We start from the raw sequence: 6,386 nt of genomic DNA on the forward strand, positions 1-6,386 counted from the left end.
ACACGCACACACACACACACTGGAGCTGGAGGAAGCGGATCAATGTGGACCGCAGTGTCTCATTTGCAGCATCTCATCATCTCCAGCACCGGGGAGACCATCGCTGCTGCCCCCCCACAGATAACACCACATCTCCTGGTGAGTAATCTCCTCTGCTGCCGTCCGTCGTGTTCACTGAAGGAATGACTGTTGCGGGTTTTTTTTTATTGCGGTCTCTCTGTGCTCGCTGCCTCGGATGCACGCAGTAAGTGCACAACTTGAGCCACGTACAGTGAGTGTGCACTGCATCACTGACACACACAGCCCGGACCTGTAGGGTGCAGAGCCGCGGGAGAAAGGTCACTAACGCCGCTGTCATTGACGCATCCGTGCGTGCCGCTAGCAGCTCTGCAGTTAAGTTTTTTCGTCCTTGGCAGGAAAAAGTTGGCACTGGAGTGTTTTATCTGATAAGGTGTGTGTGTACGTGAGAGGGTTTTAGATTAAGTTTGTTGCACCTGAACACAAGAGGCACACAGGTGACTGCAGACCTGCTGTTTTTTTTACTCAGTCGAATGAGTAATTCAGGTTGTTTTTTTTGTTGGTGTCCATATTTCCTCAGAAACACAGATAATTGGAGATGTTTGTCTGCCTGCTGCAGAATAATGAGATTTCCTGTTGAGTGAAAGCAGAAAATAGTCATATCTTACTGCAGTTGGTTTATGTTTCATGATTTAATTTGGTTTTTGAGTCTTTAGCAGTGAAGCAAACACAAACTTTGCCATCCATCCATAGGCTTTTCTAGATTTTACATCAATTAAAGCTGAAACAATCAATCGATTAACAGCATAAAATCTGCAACAAGTTTGTTTTTTTAAAGCAAAAGTGTTTCCAGCTCCTCCAATGTTCACATGTTCTGGTTATCTAATGCTTCTATGATCACATTTGATTCATTCGATTTCCTGACATTTGACGGCAGTGAACAAACAATGAATTGAGAATATGATCAGCAGATGAATCAATAATGGGGGGGAAAAGAATCCCTGAAGAAATCTAATAATCAATGTGTTTCCGCTCAAGATTCATTTAAATATTTGACAGGATTTGCTCTGTATGCTAATGCGAGCTCCTGTTGACAAATGCCACTGCAGGAAAAGTCTCTGCAGAGAGGACAGCGCGGTTGAAGACCCCGTCAAACGTCCCCCCTCTTCCATACGAAGCACGAGAGCAGATCCATCCTCGTCCGCCAAGGGCAGCTGAAAGCATTTTGTCTTCATTTGTTGCAGTTTATGAACCCCCCCCCACCCATCACCTTCCATCTGGGGCTCAGTCTAGACTCTGGGTTTCGGTGAGTGGACGGTGGGGGTAGAAAAAGACTCCATTCTTCTCACCTTTCCTGGAGAGAAGTGAAACACACACACACAGAAACACACATCAACCCCCCTCCCATCACGTCTGCAGGGCTGCCTGTCGGAGTGTCTCTCTGAAGGACTCCAGAAGTCAACTGCACTGTAACTGCTGGTGTTTGTTGTGCTGCAGAACTAAATGTTACTTTCATTTGGATTAAACAGCAGCATCAAATTACTAATGTGTTCAGAGTGAAAAACCTTAAGTACAAAGACCAAAACCAGCAATATGTTTGTTGATCTATCAATTACTTTCCAACTTTCCTTCCCTGTCTGAAGCCCAGTGGTTCCTACCTATGTAGTTGGGAATTGTAGTTTTATTGTTATTTATTGTAGCAAACATAACTCAAACAGGAGTAAATTGTGTATTTGTTGGGGACTATTTTTAGCTGCGGATTAACACACATTTGTTGATTTAGCTCGTATTAACAGCAGCAGGACGGTGTGTTATCTTGATTATCAGACATTTTGTTTCACTATTTTGTTTTATTTGCTCCACCAATCAGTAGAAGGAGACATTTTCTAGAGGTGTTCGATTCATATACAAACAAATCTTAAAACTGAGCCGACTGAAGTGAACTGAACCGCTTTGTCTAACACCAAATCTGTAGCTTGGCATATTGCACATCACCAAATGTGTTGTTTTTAAAAAAAACATAAATAATGAAACAATAGTTTGGTGAAGACGTTTATAAAACCGCATCAATCTGACACTTTTTCAGACATAATTCTACTCTTATATCATGTTGTCAGTTGTCAGATAATATCTTAAAATGTGACTTCGTTTAAAATGTTAATTGTTTATTCTCAAGTCTTAAAGGTCCAGGATTTAGTGACATCTAGTGGTGAAGTTTCAGATTGCAACCATTTGAATACAACTCAGCCTTTCCAAGCATGTAGGAGAAACTACGGTGGCCACGAAACTCAAAGGCCCAATCAAGAGTCAATGCTTGTCCGTTCTGAGCTACTGTAGAAACATGGTGGACTCTGTAGAAGGGGCCTTGCTCCCTCTGTAGATAAAAACAGCTTATTCTAACGAAAACACAGAAATTATTATTATTCAATATATTTATGACATATGGTTATACACTTATGAAAACATGCCTATGAATATGTTAACCTTTAAGACTTATTATCCACCAAAATACCAACAACTCGCTTTGTGTAGCTTCATCTGAATGAACCGTGTTGTCTCTCTCCTCCCACCAGTTCACCAAACTCTACCTCATCTGTCCAAAATATATTATACAGGAAAGTAATTTAGCTATAGTTTTTCCAATAAAATGTTATCATATTTAATTTAGGTTTCTTATTACTTGTTGGTTTCTTTTCCAAGACTTTTTGCTTTTATTTATCATTGAACGCATCTCCTGGTGCTTTCATGATGCCTTATTAACCTTATAAACAGAGCTTTTATAGGCCTAGTTTTACTTTTTATTGAACCAGCAAACAGCCGTCAGTTAGCAGAACATCAGCCTGAAAATAGAGAAATATCTTTTAAAGCACAGGATCCTCTGATTGCTGATCATTACATTTATTGACACTAAGAAATCCAGAATATCCGCAGGCTTGTCCTTCAGTTAGAGGATAACGGGTTGTGTTGTGGAGAGCAAGGACACACACACAGAGATGCCTCGATGGCCTGTGTGCGAGCTGTGATAACAAAGTGGTTAGCGCTAACAATGTTTGGGTTCCCATCAGCTCTTATTGGAAGATTGAGATGGTCAGCCCTGTTTCCATTCTCACGTTGTTAATGCTGCTGAGAAATAACAGCATTAGTGACCAGAGCGGTCTTGAATTACAGTTTTTTTTCTCCTTCCCACGTTTGTTTTCATTTCTTCCTACACTCTCCCACTCTTTGCTCACCAGCCCATGGTTACTGCCTCTGTCTTTTACATCATTTGCTCAGTTTTTGGTTGCCTTTTTGTTTCAAAAGAACTAGCATATTTTGCAGGGAAGAACTTCAAAGCCGGCGTAGCTGTAATGAGAAGAGCTGTGTGGTGTATTTTCTGCTCAAAGCCAGGAATACGTTTTCGGAGGTGTGGTAGTGGGAGTCGCATTCAGGAGGTGAGAGCGCTGGCAATGAATCGGGCCTTTTAGCATTTGGATAGGAGTGAGCTTGTGTGATGATGGCGAGCATTAGCACTTTACAATCCTGCTGTGTTTCCGTATAATGAGTGGTCGTCTGCTGCTAGCTGCTCCAATCTGTGAGGCTTTTTCTGTATGTTGGCTGTGGTGCAGATGGAGCGCTTTGCAGTGGCCTGGATCCTGTGTGATTAATGAAACGCAAATCTGTTGTAGAGGCGCTTTCTCCTTGTTACACGCTGAAATGCCTTCTCATTTTGTCGTGATGGACACTGAGAAACAGTGCAATATGAGTCCGGGGATACAGACTCCATTCTTGGCTGTTTAGTAACATTTCAATGCCAGTAATTGATTTTTTTCCTTGATGCTTGATAGCCCACAATGTCCTGCAAAGTGTTCAGCAGCAAGTGGTATCACAGTTTATCTGATTCCAAGGGGCTTAATGAAGGAGTCGAGTTACATCTATCACAAGTTCTGTAATGCACTTGTGAATATTTCGACTTGATTCGGGTTATAATGCCTCGATTTGAAGGAAAAGTCCTGTCTGTATTATTCCACTTGCAGGAGGCTAAGTAGTGCAACACAGAATGTCTTCCAGGCGGTGCTGTAGTCAAGACCACCTTTCTCGAGTCCGAGGCGAGTCCAAGACCAGGACTAGTCGAGACTGAGTCAAGTCCACATAAGAGAGCCAGAGTCAAGACCAAGACAGAAAATAAGAACGCTTTCACCACTGACAATGAGATGAGTTTTTGCTCACAGCACTGCTTCCAGGAGAAACTGTCTTCAAATGTGCACCATTGTCCCATATTTTAACAGTATTGCATCTCCTGCCTCACTTACAGACTATTCTGACTACGGGTTCATGCTAACTTCACACTCGCCACCTCTTATTTAAAGATCTGGGGAACGTGAGCTCCATCTAAACATGTATTTATCTGCAGTAATAACAAACGTCTTACTTATTAATATTACATTATAGTCTAAATCTACACCATGCTAGCTCCTCTGTGAGGCTGTACTTGTTCACCGTGTTAGTGAGTGTGTTAGGATGCTAACACTTGCTAATTGGAAACAGAGAAAGTACAAATTACCAAGTTTTCATGGTAATTCATCTAAATGTTGTTGAGGAATTTCAGCCTGGGCCAAAGTGGATTGACCAACTGACATTGCCAACCTAGGGACGGGCTACTAGCTTCGATAAAAATGTCCTTTGGTTGCTTTGTACAGGTTTGTTAGGGAATCTTGGTGCCGTTTTGACGATAGTGATGTAAACCACAAACCACAGTCTGGCACATGTAAACAAACTGGCACGCAGCTAGCTCAGTTAGCCGAACGGTTGCCCCAGAAGTACACATTTAGCTGTAATAGTTCATCCATTGAAATGATTTATGTGAAATCTATTTGGAAAGGTTTAGGAGGCCCTCTCTTCTTGTTCCAACATTTTTTTGTTGGAGTTGCGATTCTCTGAATCTTTTAATAGTTGTGGTCAGAGTAAAAACAGCAACAATTATGGATGAAAAATGTCATAAATGTTCCTGTAATTTCCAATAATTCTATTTATGAGTCAGTTTAAATTTAGGATTCAACCAACAATCATTTCGCCTATAAAATGTCAGAAGATATTTCTGATAGCCCAGAGGTGACGTGTTCAAATGTCTTTTTTTGTTCTAATCCATTAATCGACTCATACCACTAATCAAAATGTAGTCTTCTGTATATTCTTGACTTTACCTAAGTGGGATAAAGACAGTTGGAATTGAAGGACAGACTGAAAGAAAGAGGAGATCCAATCTTGATCCTCCACTTGTCACACTAAGGAGTTTATTTTTAAAACCCCATCGATCAATGACTGCCATTGTTTGTCTCTTTACGACTCTCAAGTTCACCCCACCACTGGCCGATGGAGGCAATCATCTATTAATTTGATTGTCCTTTAACGTTATTTGTCTGAAATAGAACAGCGGTCGAAATGGAGAGAGTTGCTGCTTTTGAAAAAAACAAAAAAAAACATCTGCCTTCAGGAGTTGCTGACACTGCTGGAAGGTAAAAGCTGGCTCGCTGCTGCTTGGTGCAGTCTGCAGAGATAGGCTTCTGCTGATAGCTGCCTGTCATTTTCACCTGTTTCACCTCATACACACACACGAACACACGGAGAAAGTCAGGTGCGAACTGTTTTTTTAGCGTTTTGTCAAGCCACACTTTGAGGAACAGGCTTTTGAAAGGCGACCTTTGAAAAAAAATCCCCTTGGTCCCCAGAGGTAACGTCAGTGTCCGGAACATCTCCCAAACTCCTCGAGGTATTAATATGAGTAAACATAAGCTGCTTTAGCTGTAGGTTTTGCCTCGACTGTTTTCTGTCTTCTTAGAGGACCTGAGGAGCTGATGTTGTTACCCAGACAGACTCTATCCTGGAGGAAGCTGTATGACGAGGGCCAGAGTTTGCTGACGTTTCAGCGAACTTTTCAAAAAGCTGGTATTTTCCCATGCCAACTTTCTTTTCTCTGATCTGCAATTCCCCCAAGTCGGGCTTTTTTTTATTGTATTTCTCTGTTTGAAATGTCCAATGTCCCAGGGGTGGGGGGGACTGCCCCATAAAGACCCACCAGGGTTTCCCTTTCTCAGGATTTTACAAAAACACGAATAAAAACCTTTTTGCCTTCCAACCAACTATAACTATTTTCTTTCCTTCTCCCTCTTCATCCAAAAATCGTTTAGGGAGATAAGATTAGATAGGATAATAAGATAGATTATAAGATAAGATAGATAGTAGATAAGATAGATAGATAGGATAGATAGATAAGATAGGATAAATTAAGATAAAGATAGATGCGTTAATCCCAATTTTTTACCCCCTTTTGGCCTCTTAACTTTTAGCCTTGGAGCCAGGGCAGCTCAATTATCTAAAATAAAAACCGACGG

At 41.4% G+C, this 6,386-nt stretch overlaps 1 long non-coding RNA gene across 1 annotated transcript in view; it reads right to left on the reverse strand.

The window, feature by feature from the left end:
- Nucleotides 1-724: 724 nt before the first annotated feature.
- The window catches only part of LOC118331915, a 10,154-nt gene continuing 4,492 nt past the window's right edge, over nucleotides 725-6,386 (reverse strand). Inside the window, exon 3 of the long non-coding RNA XR_004796905.1 lies at nucleotides 725-1,372. This is a non-coding gene — a long non-coding RNA (uncharacterized LOC118331915). The remainder of the gene's footprint in view (nucleotides 1,373-6,386) is intronic.

This window comes from Morone saxatilis, unplaced genomic scaffold, assembly GCF_004916995.1.
Source record: "Morone saxatilis isolate NCDOM2014 unplaced genomic scaffold, NCSU_SB_2.0 Contig1, whole genome shotgun sequence".
NCBI classification, from domain to species: domain Eukaryota; kingdom Metazoa; phylum Chordata; class Actinopteri; family Moronidae; genus Morone; species Morone saxatilis.